Source organism: Dreissena polymorpha, chromosome 3 (assembly GCF_020536995.1).
Source record: "Dreissena polymorpha isolate Duluth1 chromosome 3, UMN_Dpol_1.0, whole genome shotgun sequence".
Lineage (NCBI taxonomy): Eukaryota > Metazoa > Mollusca > Bivalvia > Myida > Dreissenidae > Dreissena > Dreissena polymorpha.
In genome coordinates, this window is record NC_068357.1 from 70,092,468 (window position 1) to 70,111,353 (window position 18,886).

Genomic DNA, 18,886 nt, shown 5'->3' on the forward strand with positions numbered 1-18,886 from the left:
AAATCAAAATTTGGGCGTGAAAGACAATTATTTGACCATTGATAATCACAGGGACAGGTTTTGTTTCCAAATCAAGGCAAACTCTTTTGATTTTGGACCGAATATAGGTAGGATGCTAGACTGATTCTCTTATGGCGATTCTTGGTACCAGACAATACATCTATCATGTTGCAGACATCGAAAAACGCAGTAGCGATAATGATTTCGTTACATCGACAGTTTCAAACGAATTGCACACACACCAAACAGCAAATGGAAACACACGCTTGCTTATACCCCAACAATGGTCGACAACCACAAAGGTTAACAAAAAAAGCACGCAAGCAACACTGAGAGTTGCACACGAAAATACCACTAAAACATTAAGTAAAAAACATAACAATCAGTTGTCAATGCCCTTAGCGATGGTTCAACAACCTCAAGGTTGAAGAAAATAGCGATCTTGGCACATCGATAGTTGCAAACGAAACTAGCACACAACAAAACTACAGTGAAATCCATAACATAACGAGTGGTAATATCACAAATAATGGCTCAACAACCACCAAGGCTAACGAAAATAGCGCGAAACAGGATCTGTCCTTGTTATAATCGAAGTTGTGTTTGCATTCTAGCCGTGTTGCAATCGTTCTTGGACTATAGGATTTGTGTATAACGTTATAAAAAAAAACACAGGAACTAAAATAAATATAAAACACACTTATACAAACGGATCTTGTCATTCTTGATGTTCTAAGCCAACCATGCGGTCGTTTATCATTTTGTGTTTTTTCATTGTGTCCGCGCAGACACAACAGTTCAAAGTGTTCTTCAACAACCACATCGAGAGTTGCAAACAAAACTAGCACACAACAGAACTACAGTGAAATCGATAACATAACGAGTGGTAATATCACCACCAATGGCTCAACAACCACAAAGGCTAACGAACATGGCGAAAAAGGATCTGTCGACGTTGTGTTTTGCATTCTAGTCGTGTTTGCAATCGTTTTTGGAATAATAGGATTTATGTCGTACGTAATAAAAAGATCATAAGAACTAAAATAAATATAAAACACACTTAAACAAAGGATCTTGTCATTCTTGATGTTCTGAGCCAAGCATGCGGGCGTTTATCATTTTGGTTTTTTCATTGTTGTCCGCGCAAACACAACAGTTCAAAGCGTTTCTTCTTACGGTTTACAAAACTGTTATGCAATGTGTGTGATCCGACCTAAAAGTATTGGTAAAATATATGATGGATCTTGCTACTTTATCAGTATTGAGCAACAGTTCAAAGTTGGAAACAGTTTTCAACGCACGCAATGTACGTAAACTGTAACAGTACCGACTATAATGCATACGATGTGGTCATTTTTGGACAAAAAACATTCATCTAAAAACGGTTTTCACTCAAGTAAGCAACGAATTTATTTGAACACATTCAAGGTTCTATCAAGAGCGCTGTTCAACAACAAAGATAGGCCTGCTCAATGCGTTCATTTGTTCAAACGAAAATATTTGGGCATTTCATGCGAAACGGCTAACGTAGCGCTGTTAAAAGCGGATCGAGGAGAGTTTGTGACTGTGTCACCTTTCAATCCACGTGCGTACAAGACATGTTCATTTGACGAAAACGCAGCAGCGTCGATCACATCACCTAAAACTTGTTTCGTGGTGAATGAAGATGGCCAGTGCTTACCAGCAGTGCTGCAACAGAAGAAGAGTTTCAAAACGCTTTTGACTATCTGATTAACAGAACGCACGACCCGAGGTGAATGCATATCTCAAAGTTGATGTTCAAAAATTGACAGTCTGAACGAAACGCTCGAATTAAACGATTACGCGATAGTCTATTCGCGAGTGTCATATGATGTGAACAATACGTGCTTGTATATCGACGTGAATGAAAAATCTATTTCGTATGAAGATTGTACAACAAACGAACTCTGTGTCAGATTAGAATTCCTGGTATGGGACTGGATTCACCGAGTGACGATGATTCCAAAATAAACAGCTTTGGGTCTTATTTATTGCACTAACATTTGTGGTTGTCTCTTTGGTTATAGTTATAGTTATTGCGTATGTGTTGCAAGGATTTCAATCTAGACGTTTACAAACTACTACAACAGTTCAAATAACAAGCGCCTAACTCGAGTATAAAAACCATTCACGCAAAGTCAGTAGTTGTCATAACGTAAAAAAATGTTCAGCTGTGAGTTTGTGGCTGCGATGGTAGCAAATTACTTGGAATGCAAGCAGTTTGAGACTCAAATGACACTCTTTGTGACATCGTCGAATGTGTGATTTTGCTTGTAAATAGCACTGTTACGATGCATGTTCTTACAAAAGATGAACTGACCATAGCTTGTTTGATGAAGACTATTTCGCCGAATTGCTTGAACAAAAGCTGAACAACGTTTTGAGCTGGGATGTGTTTGTGACTGCATTTGTTTTGTTTGCGGCCGTCGTACGTGAAATATCGAATTACAACGCTGAAGGCTTCTACCACCTGAATAAACTACAGAACGTGTTCCGTAATATAGACTTACTGACTGGGTTGCAAATCAACCTGTAAATGGACATCGTTTATACAGTATTGTAAGCGAGTTTGTTGAATAAAAAGTAGAAAACAGAAAATACGTTTTTGGTTGTTTTATTCATATGTTCAATCATCACATTCACGGTCGCTCTGTAAACTAAACGATACATTTGATTCCACTCTACAAACAAATCGTTTTTATCAAAAATGTTTTTGATACCAATCATATCGATGATTTCCTTGCACATAGCACAGCCGTTGGATTTCAGTAAATCATATTTCTTTTCAGTCTCGCCATCTCGATCAGAATACTGAAAAGCAGTTTCGTTTCATCTAATGTATCCCGTATTATTAGATCGACATCGGCGTAATTATCGTCGTTGATTTCGACGTTTCCAACAACATCTTCAACAAGCATTAAGTACACGCTAAGATGAACTGTGATTCCAAAGCACGTTAGTTTATTTCGTACTTAAACTCAGGTCTTGGCTCGAAATAACAATTTGACCAACCCGGTTGAAACGTTTCAGATCTATACGCATAGAACTTCTTAACTTTGGGCTTTTCCGTTGATGTGATGCTCAAATACTTCGATACTATTTCCCACAACTGTTTTGCATCAGCTTGTGACTTGATTTTCCTTTTCCTTTTTTCAATGCGATCATACTTCGACATTTGCGGACGAGCATAAGATGACCATCTGCGTCCAAAGTACATGTTTTGAAATGTAACACTTTCCGATATTAACTGACACTTAAATGGTTTGTGATCGAAATCGTTACAAAATGTGCATATATATTAGCGCTACGCAGAGTTAACTTCATTTGTTGATGTTTGCGACTATATTTCTTGGCATTTTGCTTATTCAATTAATCATCGAAGAACGAAACCCAGATTTTTGGGATCGCAAAAAGACTAAACTTGACAACAACAAGAAGCCATGATCGGTGTTACAATGCTTGCGATTATCTGTATTCAAGACTTACGATGGTGGTTTTCTGTTAGAAAAATACGAAAGAATGCATACAGGTTTGAAAGAACTTCGTGAACGCTTTCAAGCAAATAGTTGCTGTGATTGCAAAGACTGCAAAAAACGTATGGCTCAACTTCACCTGGAAAAAGAGCAAGCAGTGAAAGACTCGCGTACTTGTATAATTTGCTGCAATGAAGAGAAAACCTTTGCCGTAGCACCATGCATGCACCTTTTCTGCGTACACTGTTGCTGGCACATGCATATATACGGGAACAAATGCGCTGTTTGTAGATCTGAAATATTTGATTGGAAGCGGATTCATTGGACTGATTAGTGTTATGACTTTTAGTGCATGCTTGTGTGTGTATTTGTTTGAATAGTATCGTCAAATAAAATGTTGAGATGCATTTTATGTTTTGGTTGTTAGTTTGGTAGAGAAGATGCAAGTATATTGACGTTTTGGGTTTATCTTGCTGCGTGAAGAAAACAAACACGCGTGTTTACTGTTTTTGCTCTTTATTTTCAACATACAACAAACAAAATACGACATTTAGTTCATAACATTTTCTTCTCTGCGCTTTCGGCTCAAACTACGACTGAACACTTTTGTAAAGCTTCTCTTTCTAGTTCTCGACCGCTTTTCATCGTTTTCGCTAGGTTCGTTGACAGACATTGGTTTTTGGTTTTCCTTAGACTCGTTTTCTCGTCTTAACAATTCGTTATCATACGCGGTTTTGTTGTGAAATGTAAGAAGTTGTGGAATGCGTTTAAGAAACATCACCACTTCTGTCATGCCTAGGTGCTCAGCGAGTTCGATCATGTTTACCAGACTAGAGATTGACTGCCAATCCGAGTAATCTAGCGTGAGACCGTTACATTGGTACTCAGACAGGTTCATGAGAATTTCAAACACGTTCATCAATTCTTGAACACTGTACTTCGGCTGAATCTTGACATGATTTGTCTTAACGTTAGTGAACATTTTCACAATTGCTGCTGGGTATGATCTTTGTTCTTTGCCCACATAAAATACAACCCTGTCTTTGCTTTGTTTAAGCGACTGAATGAGCTTTGAAGAGATTTCAATACCAATATCGTACTTCAGTTTAGTGAACAAGCGATTAGTGGCTTCGGTGTCAGTGACACGATTAATATCTTTAATGTTTATGGTTGACATGGTTGTTGGTTGTGTGCGGGTTTAGCGTTTCTATAGAAAAAACTATCCTTAAATAGATTTTTATCTCAATTTTCCAAACCGTAATTTGTGATTGCATAGACAGTTAAACATCCACAAAAAGTCGTGTTTTTTCTTAAGCTGGGCATCACCTCCTATAGTGTTGATCATGACAAGAAAAACATAAACGCCTAGAAGCGAATAAGGACATAGTGACGTGTTTCTCGAATGTTTGTATGTATCGTAAATAAACTTGATGTATGTGGAATTGTTAACTGTACTTTCGTCAAACAATGAGAAAAAATTGTAAGCTTTAAGTCGGTTGTATCCACAAATAGGATCGCCAAATACTGAATCAAAATGGCTTGTAATTTCGCTAGTTGTCAATTTTTTGAACAACGACATGCGTTCATCGTCTTTGAACTCATTGAGAACCATTGTGACACACGTTTGAATTCCACACCCGAGTTTTGAGTTCATTTCTACTAGCTTGCTTTCGAATATTCGTATTGGTTCTTCATATTCTGTTATGTATTGAAAAATGCATAGCGAGCATTCGTGGTGATGTCTAGAGTACATGGGTGAAAGCAAGTAGGTGTTTTGTGCTAACTGTTCGTCTTCGTCAACAATCAAAACCTCGTCGATATCCATTGATAAGGCAACAAATGTTTACAGTTCATTGATACAATTTATTTACAACATATACAAAAAATGTAACACACACAAGTCAACATAATCATACAATATTGCAACAACGTAGTCATTCGTCATCATCGCTCAATTCTAGATCACTGAGTATAGTCTTTTCCTTTTTCGGTTTCTTTGCAGCTTTCGTTTCACCAGATTTGCGCATTCTTTTAACAGCCAGACCGTTCATAATTTCCTTTTCATCATCGTTTAGCGTATCTGAGATTTCTGTATCGGAGATGTCGATATCGGCATATTTGCGTTTTTCCTCAACATTGGAAGATTTTATTCGCTCTATTAGCGCAAACATGTTTTCGTCTTCCCCAGAACCGAGTATTTTGTTAATCACATCAATTGGAATTCGATCGAAAACGTTAGAGCTCACAGTCTTCACAACATCGTTCTGCAGGTTTTTTGTTTTCTTGATGCCCTTTATCAGATTCTGCGTTCTTACTTTGAGGCTTTTGTACTGCGCTAGTTTGGCATCAATCTGTTTTAGTTTCTCTGAAAGTTCTTCTATCTTCAAATAATCGTTAGGCGACAAGAAGACACCTGACTCGACTTCAGACACCAAATTCCTTTTCACGCCGTGATTCAGTACAGTGTTCGCAAACTGCTGTATTCGTTCTCGGTTGTTCGTTTTCATAACATAACTCGAGGTCAACATTGCTTGTGCCATTGTAGAAAGTGATTGCGAGTGTGCTTATTTTGTTAACTGCAGCTATATATATACGCTTGAAAAATAATGCACGCCTTACTTGTTCATCATTGGCTGGAATAAACGAATGTAGTACGCCTCTTTTGCTTTACGCACATGCTTGTCTCGCTCTGTCTCCAAAACGAATACAGTGTAACGTTCTTTTACATCGCACAAGTGTTTCCCACATTCTATCAAATGATCAGTAGCTCGACAATAATGCTGTTCTGTTCGAATATGAGAGTTGTGTGTGTGAATGCGTTTTCTCAAATTAACGGTCTCGCCAATATACTCACCGCCGCAGGTGTTGCACTTCAGAACATATATAACATCTTTTGATTTACAAGTCAAGTTCTCTCCATCTTCAACAATGTATACAAAACCACAATTGAACTGAAAACTATTTCCACTCTTTATTTGAGAACATAGAGTGCAGCGCTCACCGTTACATGGTTTAACTTTGTAGTCCATCAACAACTCAAAATAGTGAAATTATGACTGAAAATGTGTTTATGCGTTTTTTGTTACAAAAACATGAAGATCAGCTGGTACCGTGAAATTGATTCCTTGTTCCTGCATAGCACAAGTAATGTCAAAACACGAACAGTTTTGCGAATTTAGCTGACTGATATGTAGAGTTTTACTAACTTTTGTGAAACAAAACTCGATTGTCAAGTCGAATATGAACACGTTTTCGTCTCCAATATCGTCTAGTATGGTTTCAAAAATGCTTTCGAGCAGTTCTTGTTCATTGATCAAAACGCTGATGCATTTAAAAACGTGGATGGAAAATTCTTGAGTGTTACCAATGCTCTCGCGTTCAATGGTATACATGTTGTCATACGAAGTCATTGTGAGTTATGACAATAGCGGATACAAACGCTTTGATATATGTTAACTCTTTACAACAGTATCGTTATGCCGAGCTATGCTGTGTAGTACAATTATGAAGCAAATAGCAGCTATCACAAGCACAATGAATCCACCAACGCTAACAGCGACAGTTTCCCACAACGTTAGTTTTTTAAGTCCCGGTTCGTCATTCGATGCACTTTTACCAAACAATACCTCGCAAATTGTGAGTCCTTTTTTGCATTTTTCGAATGAAATTGTCTTTGATCGCATGTTGACAAACGTGCATTCTTGTCCACTGTTCGTCCTTTTGTTGTACACAATGAAGTGTTCGCTTGTGACAGAACTGTCATCTATATTTTTTATTTGAAACTTTGCCTCACTCATATTGTGTGCAGTGTTCTGAGTAATGCTAACCAAATATGAAACTAACTTATCATCCAAATCGTAAACACTCGCAATACTTGAGTGCGAACAATTTGCATCAATCCGAAAACATTTGCCATTTTCCGCTTTCACAGCACCAATATCGCAGTACGTGAAATTAGCCAATTGTATTTGTGGTACGCGAATGAAATGACCATTTCTCGCTATAAGCACAGCATTCGTGCTCTCGGTACAATTCTCAATTTGATACGTATTTCTGAATAACGACATACAAATCTTATCAACAGTTGTGCCATCTTTGGTGCTGAAGACAGTAAGTCGATATGATGAAGCCTTTTTCGCGAGAATAACTTCGTTACTCACTTGTTTCACTATTTGACTTAGCATCGCACGTAAAGCATGATTACGTTCGTTGATAATCAAGAGTGTGTATTCACGAAACGGAGAAAAATGCGTATTAGAGGAAATCTTGAATGATGAATCCAAGTTGATGAAATAGCAACGATTGTTATGTACTTTACCGATTGTAGTAGAACGATTACATGTTATGCAGTAACAATTTTGCAATCCATACGTAGATACTTCTGCAACGGTCTGCTTGTTGTGCTTAATTCCCATTTTATGCTTGTTGATAGCATCTTGCATATTTTGAAATTGTTGGTTAACAATGTTATCGTTTTTAACTGGCAGACTAACGGTGAGTTTTGGCTTGGTAAGAGCATTTTGAATTTTGTGAGAAGTTTGGTTAACAACAGTATTTTTTTTAACTGTTGGACTTATCTTGTTTTTTGGCTTGTTGGTAGAAGTTTGAATATCGTAAAATTTTTGGCTAACGAAAGTATTGGCATTTTGAATATCGTGAACTTTTTGGCTTACGATAGGTTCAACGATAGGTTTGTTTGTTACTGACAGAACTTTAGTGTTTTTGAAAAAAAAGTCAGAAAAATCGATAATTGGAACATTTTCAGCGCTTTGCTGTTCATCCAAATTATCGTCAGAGTAATCCTCATCAAAGTTATCCTCGTCAGAGTAATCCTCGTCAGATTGATCATAGTCAAAGTCGAACTTATCATCGATTTTTAAGCGGATCTCACTCATTTCTTGCTCTATTTGTGTAATTGTGTCTCGCAATTCTTTGGACTTAGAAGGGATTATTTCCAAACCTAGATCATATTCTTTGATATACTTGGCGACTGACAAATCATTCATTTTTCTCTTCAATAACGCATTTTTGATTCGTGTTAACGCATGATCCTGTTTCTCGGGACTAGCACCTTCTAAATTCACATCGCACCATGTTCCGAACGTTGTACACAGTTCAGTATTAAATCTGATGAAGGCATGACCGTGCATCCCATTTGCACAAATTTCACTTCCATCATAGGTCAATGAAAAATTGTACGGAAACAAAGGTATCCAAGCGTGTGTGTAAATTTCAGTAAACACAGATTCTACAAACTCACTGATAGAGTACGTTTTCGGCTCAATTTGCAATCTAACTAAAAGACTTGGTAAGTCGTAAGTGATAAACATTGATCCCGCTACAAAACCATCAACTACACTGTATACCGGTTTTGAAAACGCTTTTTTCTTGTTCGGACATCTAGATAGACCTATGGATTTGCATTGTTGCTCATGACCTTCTAAACTAAACTCTGGGTTTTTCATCCATTTGTTGAAAAATTGTAAATTTTCTTTGACATCGTCGTATAATGACAAATACTCATAGGTTACGTTTATCAACACATAAAATAAACCATTCGTAACGTCAATCGGTGTGTCCTGTACATGCTTGAAACAAGACGGTTCATAAAAATTTGGTTTAGGACGTCCTAACGCATTTGTATGTAAAACTAAGGGAAAAAACAGGGCAACTATATGCACAAACATATACATGACGAGTTTTTGATGCATTGTCATTTTGGAAAGTTCCTATATAAGTATTTTCAAACAACAAATTGAAGTTATTTGTCTTTCAGTCATTCACATGGATTACACCACAAATAGCATTCCTATGTGTCTGTGGACAGATTTCCAGCATGTAGAAATAAATACAAGAGAACATTTTGCACATCAATTCGAAACGTACGCAAAACTCAAAGCTTCTCTACAACCAACGAAGTTGATAATGTGTCTATTTGATGAAATTGTTGAATTCGTTTGCAGCAAAACAAACATAAGCAAAATCAAGATTCAACATGCGCTGATGGACTCTTGTACTTCAAGAAAAACCTTTTCAATTTGGTCGTTTCTGATCAAAGATGTGACAAAAGAAACCTTGAACGTTCTTGCTACGAAAGCGAACCGGTGCAGATTCGATTTATTGTATGGTTTCATTCATGCCGAAAACTGGATATGTGGTGCAATTGATTTTCGAGGTGCTGAAAAGTCAAAAGATATTGCCAAAGATATTCTTGAAACAGAGCACGTTTTTGAAATGTTTAGCGCGAATGCGATGACAAAATTTACCCATCAAATTGTGTCACATCGTGATTGTTGAATAAAATGTATTGTATTATAGCTTGTGTTTTTGTGTTTATTTTTTGATACTTCTCGAAAAACAAACAATACGCAAAATCGTTTTAGGGTTTTTTATTGACACATACATGCACAATCGAACACAAAAGAACAAACATGCCATAACTGTCAATGCCTGAGTCTTACATCTTCTTTGTTCATTTTCAATATCCATGTTATGATTGCTTATATTCAAATGTTTTGAGTCGTAGCGTTATCGAAAATACACCTAAACTTCCTATACAAATACATGGATGTTGCCTCTCATATTCATCCATGTATTGAACGAATGCCTCATAGTCAGAAAAATAAATATACTCGGTCTCTTCATCCCATAGACGTTCAACCTGATTTTGTTTTTCATCATCGATGCCACTGATTTCGTCCGCAAAACAATTGTCGAATTCTTCTTTATATTTTTCCTCCAAAAAACTTTCGTAAGATTGCAAAAACTGATCTTCTATCATATCATCGATATCACGGCTTCTGCAAACCCAACACATTTTTCTATCATGTATCTCTGCATCTTGATCATTGGAACCCTTTTGAAATATGTGATTATCATCGTCGATTTCGCCCCGGTAATATTTTTGCTTTTGATAAAACTGTTCGTAAGATTCGAAAACCTGTTCTTCCAGTATATCGCCAGCATCATTAGTTCTGCAAACCCAACACATTTTTCTATCATGTTTCTTTACATCTTGATCATTGGAACCTTTTTGAGGTATGTAATTATCATCGTCGATTCTGTCCTGGTAATATGTTTGCTTTTGATCTCGTTTTGCATTGCGTATTTTTGTTCTTCGTTTCTTTTTCAGCCTGTTTTCAGCCTTTTTACGCTGCTTTTCAGTTTGTTTTTGATAAGATTTGTAGCGGGTACGAGTACAAGTCTTGTCAATTTTCGCCATTAGCAGCTCATCCAAATCACTATAATTATCGTATTCGTCATACTTTTGGTCATCTTTTGTTTGAAGACTTTCTACCGATTTATTTGAATATTTTTGGTTATCATCGCTAGAATGAACATCTTGATCGCTTTCTGTTTCCACAATTCCATAATTATCTCTTTCATATTGCTTTTCAAACTCGTTTTCCAAGTACCTATCGCATAACTCATAGTCAAGAAATTCAAATTCAAAAGGACAAGCACGACCAAACCGTCGATGACTGAGTCTCACTATTTCTTCTTTGTTCATGTTCCAATCGAACACAAAAGGACAAGCGGGGCACAGCTGTCGATGCCTAACTCTCACATCTACTTTGTCCATGTTCCAAATGGAAATGTGCGCATTGCAAAACACGCATCTAACGCAATTAAAAATAGTGTCGGAGAAATTCTCTCTCGTGTCGGAGATGACACAAGGGTCGTAGATGAACCCTTGGCTAGCCAGGTCTTCCTTTGACACGCTGCGTTTGGATGGCCTGTCTTCAAAGGTTTGAAGTCTCTGGTCCATAGTTTGATAGCGACTGAAGGCTCGTGGTTCAGATTTTCTAAGCCTCGCAAAACGACTGTACACAGACATGTTTGCAAACAAACGTTCTTAGACTTACTAACGTATTCATCTCCTATTTATACCATTTTTTTGTAATGACTTATGCGATACAACTCTCGTAGTACAATTAGTGTTTGACATTGTATATTGAAAACAAAATTAGCCCGGCAAAATTAGCGGGGGGGTCTTTTTTAAAACCCCACCCCCCTTATTAAACCGTCAGAACATTTTCCGGGCATATAATATAGCGCCGCATCCCGCACCAAAAATGCACACAAGAAAAAAGTGGCTGTGGCAAGATTTTACCGGTTTTTTTAGGATACCTTTATCTTAGACCACCTGATCCATAATGAAATCACAAGCTAGGTTTACGTGTAATCTATCTACAAAGTATCTCCATCAATATTCAAATCATTATGCAGAAATACTTTTTTATGTTTTGATCAAAATGAAGTTCAAAGCAAGATTTCAATGAAAGCTTATCAAAATGTCATCAAGATTGATCAATAAAAACTTAAGTTAATATTGGTCGGACACAATATTTTTGCTGCTTTTATATTCTTAGTAACAGTGAACTTTTCCCGAGAGCTCCACGATGAAATCCCAAGCTAAGTCATAATGTTACCTACAGACACACACATTTTCAGTACATTATCTCAACCAAATCTCAATTGATTGTGTGGAAACTGTTGTTTTTTCTAGTTTTATCAACAGAGACTGGCCTTAACCATAACCCCCAACGCCCCATATACTATCCCAAGCAATGTTTACATAACATCTTGTTGTAACCGAATTTTGATCAAAATGGTAAATGCAAACTAAATTTTTTTTACCGGACACAATACCTTTGACGTAGCCAACTATACCCAATGTAGTAAGCTGTATTTGCATTTTCATTAAAAATGGTAATATATTAAATGGTAACATGCCAATGCAACGTTGTTTTAGACCTATTCGGTGGAGAAAACGGTATTCCTTGACATGTGCGTGCTCAACAACAGTTGTTCTATAAGTTGTCCGTGTATAACAGCCATGTGCGTGCTCAACAGCAATCGTCAAAACCAATCGAAACTCAACTTTACCTTGAAAATAACGCCATTAGCAATCGATGTATCCATTTTTTGCCAGTTACAATGCGTCCGCTTCAACAACTGGTACTTAAACCGTGCTAACAGTTAGTGTGAAAACAGTTTTATTATTGTTAGTCCGTGTACAACAGCAATTGACGGTTCAGGAAATCGCAAAATATTCCATGAGTAATTTCCACACTCAGACCAACCAGAGGGAAACGGTTGATACTCGATGAAACCGCGTCCGGCTGACCTTATGATAGGCGTCATCCGATTAAAAACAAGTAAGTAATAATGAAGATGTACCTGTTTAAACACTCATTTTTTCCATCTAAGCGAGGCATCGGCGGCCATGTTTTCTCAATTCTGACCACGTGATTCCCCGCATTGATGTATCGCCTGTCGTCAACATTTTATATATTGTGAATACTAGATGCAACATTCAGTATCAAATCTTTATGAAACCTGGATAGAAATGTTTTCCCCAATGCTATCATAATTAATTTAATGTACCGTCAAGCCCCAGTATGTAGTTGAATGCATGTTTTTGGAATAAAATGGCAGTACTTGCCAGTAACAAATTAACACTCTTGCCAGTAACAAATTAACGTTCTTGCCAGTAACAAATTGACATTAACACATTTTAAAAATGAACAAAATAATTGCTGGAAAGTAATGGTTAAATTTGTTTTGATTATCTCCCTTTTACTGCCTGCACATTTATTTGCTTGTTTATTTTTTCTATCTTATTACGTGCAATTTAATATTATGTGTATGTAGTTTTAAAATTAATACTAAAATATACCTACTTTTGAACTAAATAACAAATATATGTGTCTGTTCATAAAAAGCATTATATGACCAGATCAGAATCAACTTAGTAATGCTTTTTACGATATATAGATTTTGTTTAAGCAAAGGGAGAATAATAATGTCGATAATATTTAATTTGAAATATTTGTATTGTCTCCCTTTGCCAGAAATTATTTTCTTTCCAGATCCAGTTCGTGTTTTGCACAATTAGCCCACTAAACATTAAGAATACATTATATTGTCAATGTTTTATGTTCACAAAGTGACTTTATTTTTTGTAAATGTGCCATTAAAAATTCTGTTTATATTTTTCTTCACTGAGTACAATTTATTGATGCTCCTAGCAACTGTAAGTGACCACCATGTGTTTATACAAAAAGAAGCATGTTTCTACTTTAAACATTTATTCTCAAAGTGTTGACTCTGTATGAGACAACAGTTGTTTGTTTCGGATAGCAAATTGATGACATTAGATCAGTCAAGTATTACATAATCTGTCATCACGTAGAAACGAAACCATTAAAGGCCGCGCTCTGTGAAAAGGGGGTTTAATGCATGTGCGTAAAGTGTCGTCCTAGATTATCGTGTGCGGACTGCACAGGCTTATCTGGGAGGGCACTTAACGCACATGCATTTAATCCCCTTTTCACATACCACGGCCCATTTGCATAGCTGTATCCGTAAAGTAAATGATAATCAAAGACCTCCCACACAAATGACTAAAAACTTAAAGAGGTGTCAGGTTTTATCTTGAAATGTTTGCAAACTAATGCAATTATTACCATGTTTAAATACTTGTATTGGTCATTTGCCTCAGTATGTTAATGTGTGTATTAGTATGACTGGTGTTATGAATTCCAGTATTATCAAACATTGTATCATTGAGATACCAGGTATGCGTTAAGCGACTGGTATGAAATTATGCCACTTGCTTGTCTATTAACGGTACAAATGACATGGAGTTTGGATCCGCTTATCTCAAGTTACCACCTTGACAGTCACACTCATAACATTAACATTATTATTGCCATGAATGCATTACAAGTTCACAAGTCTGCTTTTTAATTTTAAATCATAATATGCTAGCTTGAGATGTTTCACTCGCATGTCCTCTACATGTATACATGGACCCCTGTCATATCACTTAGTTTATGTGTGTCTATTTTTAACAAAACATCGCATGCAAATTTATTACTGGGCTTTCACATGTCTTAATTTACCAAAATATAATAAAATTTGAATGTCTTCACAATTAAACAATCGTGGGATGTCATTTGTCGTTTCCGCGAATCGATACAAAATATTTTAGGACAAATATCCCACTTGACTAAATTAACCATCAAATAACTAAATTGTGTCATTCCTTGTGCCAACATATGCTAGATTCTGTAAACCAACATTGTGGCAAGATTTTGTTGAATTATCGATTTTTATTATAAACTCACTGGTAAAAATAATTAAAGAACGTCATTATTATGTATCAATTTGCCATTAACTAATTCAGAATTTATCATAACATATTTCTCAACCATCAAGAAATAAAATGTATTAAACCGAGAATACCATATTCATGTTATATGTAGGTTGCAATTGAATTTGTTGGAAAAAATCAATATACATCATCCCACCGTTACAAACTGGGGGGGGGGGGGGGGGTTGAGGTGTACTCTTCGTCGCTATTGTAACAAATTGTAATCGCTGTAATCATTTTTGTGTAATGCCGGTACTAGTTGTATGACATGTCTCATTGTTGTTTCCGGAAATTTAACTGCTAATATACCAAGTAATATGACCAGTGCATTTTTTTTAATCTGGCTTGATAAGAAGTACTAGCACATTATTGTGGCCTAAAATTAACTAAAATATTACGTGTTTGTTTTGTCATAACCAGCGCTATTTATACTATAAAAAATCCAGCTCGTGTTGCGTTATCTTATGCAGCGATTCTATATATATGTATTCAACTCTGTACGGTCAATAAAATGATGCAACTCGTCATTAAGCACATGTAATTTATAAATTAATACACGCATCCGCAATCAAATGGGCCGTGTTCTGTGAAAAAGGGTTTACATGAATGTGCGTAAAGTGTCGGCCCAGATAAGCCTGTGCAGTCCGTGCAGGCTAATCTATGGCGCACCAAAGGGGTCAAATCTTTAACTTTTGCTGCAGCAGAAAAAAAAAGCTAGATGCTGCTCGACCAGCAAAAATTCTGCCCAAGCAGCATGTTTTTCTGCTGCAGCAGAAAAATCCTGCTCGACCAGCATTTATTTTTAGAATAAGCCCTTGAACCCGTCAGCCAATCAAATTTGAGCATACTAACGGACGACATAAGCTACCTCTACGGAAACGAAATAGACCTGACAATAACTTTAGAAAAACTGCAACAAACTCATGATCTTTGTTTTAATAAGTTATTATTAAATTCTTATCCTTTTTTCGTAGTTGTTCATAAAATAATAATTTAGCTTTAAAATCTATAAGTCATGTAGGAACACGCACATTTGGTTGATCAATTGCTACAACGTGCTCTGAACATGTGTCTGTTTTTTCGATTGAGATACTGTTCTTATCCATTAAAATACATGGAATACATCTTATAGCTATTTCGGCCGATTTTGAACTTGGGTCACGTCGGGTTTAAAACTAGTTCACAAACAATTAGCTTATGAACACGACAGACAGTTATTGCGCACTCCTCATAAAAGTTAGTCAGGACATATGCCCTAATCATATCTCAATCAAGTTAGGAACTGCGTCCTGCAGGGTAAAACACTAGGTCACTGTGTCATATTGTAGAAAAAGCTTGTGAAAACACTGAACCCAATGTATTGCCAATATTCATGAAAGTATGTCAAAACGTTTGTCCCGGTGATATCTCGGCAAAGCTCGACACGGGGAAGCTTACGGTAAAACACTAGGACACTAGGTCTCCGCCGAGTAAAATATATGGTTCCAGTTAATTGAAAAAAAACATCAAGCAACGCATTTGTCCGTATGTGGCTATGGTAAAACCATTTGAACTCTTTAGAAGTAACACTTTTGACTCATATATTGTTGAACTTGATCAGAACATTTCAACAAATTACAATTGTTCCGTTATGTAATCTGTGCTGATTTCGAAAAAAAACACATTGCTTCCAGATGATGTGGTATTGTTCCGTATAAGTCTTTATAAAACCATTTAAACACTTACACCTCGGAACAGTTTATTACTTTGAGATCTCAGGTCAGCGGCTTAATACCTTTGGCCCTCTTGTAATTGTTATGCGTAACGTATGGGTTGTGTGGTGGCAAATATGCACATATGCAAATGGCTTAATGAGAGCGAAAATTGATAAAAATGTGAATGACATTGTGTCAGTTGGAGGCGTTTTATCAGAGAAATGTTGCTGAATTGTGAATATTTTTTGGACGGCAACAATCTATGGCGAATTGAATGTCCATTTTAACTTAATGTCGCTCCCTTGAAATTTAGTTATGGGGAATTATCCGGGTAAAAGAAATCTAATACGAACTTGTGTGGTCGTCTTCTCCTCAAGTGATGACACGTATATGTTTAATAAGTATCTGATGCAGTTTAATACTTGACAACAAAGACTCACCTTTAAATTTAAGGTAAGCAATGTTTGCATGACATAATGTGTTGTTTATTAAACTCCTGAAATTGATGGAGATGCGATTTTCCCACGTTTACTCATTTAATTGGTAACCGACAGCTCTTGAGTGCGATGAGTTGTGTATTATATTTGCGATTACTTATAACCAAATTCTGCTTAAACATTCTTGCGATCCTGCAAGATAAAAAAGAATCCGTCATTATTTCGACTCACATAAACTTTATCAACATAATAATCCTAATGCTTAGGTAGCTTAAAGTCGATAAATAATTGCACATTTTAACAATTAATTGCTGTACTTTCACCTCAATATGTCAAAAGTCCGAAATTTTGGAAAGCCATCTAATTCGTGAACGTTACATTCTAACTCGTATTTGTTAGCAATTCTTGTTAGTTACTTTGACGTCCTTCAGTGTGTTAGTTCAGCTCAAACAAGCCATATTTTGACTTTGGAGGGCCATACTTTTTACATTTGAACTTAAAGTATGACAAGAGTCTTTGATATGGTCATTTTATTCGTGTACGCGACACTCCTTCTCATGCTGCCGATTAACTTTGCTGCAACAATATTTTGAAATCTATTTATGTGTGGGCCAGTTAGAGCGTGAAAAATAACATTTTGACATATAAGTACTGCATTTAGCATTTGACCTTTGCCTTAAAGTATACCAGCCGGTTTGTGTGTGAAACACATTGATACATACTAGTACGAATTAACTTGTTAACTTAGTAATTTTCAAAACCTTGAACGTAAAGTGAATAGAAACAATATAACAGTTTCATGTAAAGTGCTATATTAAATAAAGAACCATTGCTTTTTATTTGTAATCTTATTGACCACGTTCTTGTTTCCCCAATATATGTTTCAATTATAAATCTTTTTTACATATTCGTTGATTAACTATGACGTGAACTCAATAATTATCATCGATATTGGTCCTTTTTAAACGCAGTACGTTGTCATACGCTCACATTACGTTTATTAGCGGTATTTTGAGAATGCATGTGACGTTTGTGAAAGAATTGGAAATCCCAAGTGCACCATTTCTATTTATTACTATATTGAAAGTAGGACACGCCATACCAGGTATTGTAGTGTGTAACCTTGAGAAAAACCAGCATGAGTATGTATAGCTAAATAGGACACGTCTTAAATATCAGTGTGATAGAAAGCCACGTACAATACGTGTAGTTAGAATAATTATGTATGTGCCTACAATAACAAACAACATACTGTGGTCACTCAAAATGTATACCTTATGTAAAAACAACACACAATTCATTCTTAAAACTATCTTTTTTTATTTATCACATGGTGTTTAATAAACGTTAAATATAAACATGAGTTGATTTATATTTCATTTAACTCAAGTGGCAATATGCATGACATACTCTGATTTGCTTGTTATGAAAGATGTTTAAACGTAATGCAACTTTCAAATAGTACAGCTGATTTTATCTGAGTTTATTAGTACAATTTCGATGAATTAATAAATCTGCTATCTTTAAGGCGCACTTACGTGGTGTATATGGCTGTTCTACTATCCAGACATCATAGCTACAGTATGTATATTAAATAACTGAACATAATATATTGATAAGAAATAATCACCTGTGTAGGCAGTGAATAAAACTGTAATGTCATCATAAGAACATAATGCGATCAATCACGTAAAATATCTAAGAAATGCTGTGTAGTCAAGAAAAGTGTAATTTAAGAAGCGTCATGCGAAAGTGAGTCTTATGTCGTAGGTAACCAGCCTGGTCAGGAGCTACTCCATCCGCTAATAAGACTAGTTTGTGTATTGCAACGTTTTTGAGGTCCTTCCGCGCCTGAGACTGAACTATGTGAGGAACCGGAGTGTGCCCCAGCTGTCCTATCTAATTAACTGACTAGACTCACGCAAGTGAGAACACATTTTGAATTATAGCGGAAATATTCAGCTATAAGGTTGTTTGGAAAGATTTTAATTTTTGATGTTGTCTTTGGAAAACGCGGTAACACTGAAAACTCTCTTATGCTTCCGGGAGCGGGGATAGCACCCGGGTCGCCGAGATGAGAAGTGCTTGTACCAACCACTG

At 36.3% G+C, this 18,886-nt stretch overlaps 1 protein-coding gene across 7 annotated transcripts in view; it reads right to left on the bottom strand.

Annotated features, from left to right (window-relative positions):
- LOC127874669 (cyclic AMP-dependent transcription factor ATF-3-like) overlaps positions 1-18,886 on the bottom strand; it is a 116,273-nt gene that overhangs the window by 9,569 nt on the left and 87,818 nt on the right. The gene's annotated exons all lie outside the window — the stretch shown is intronic.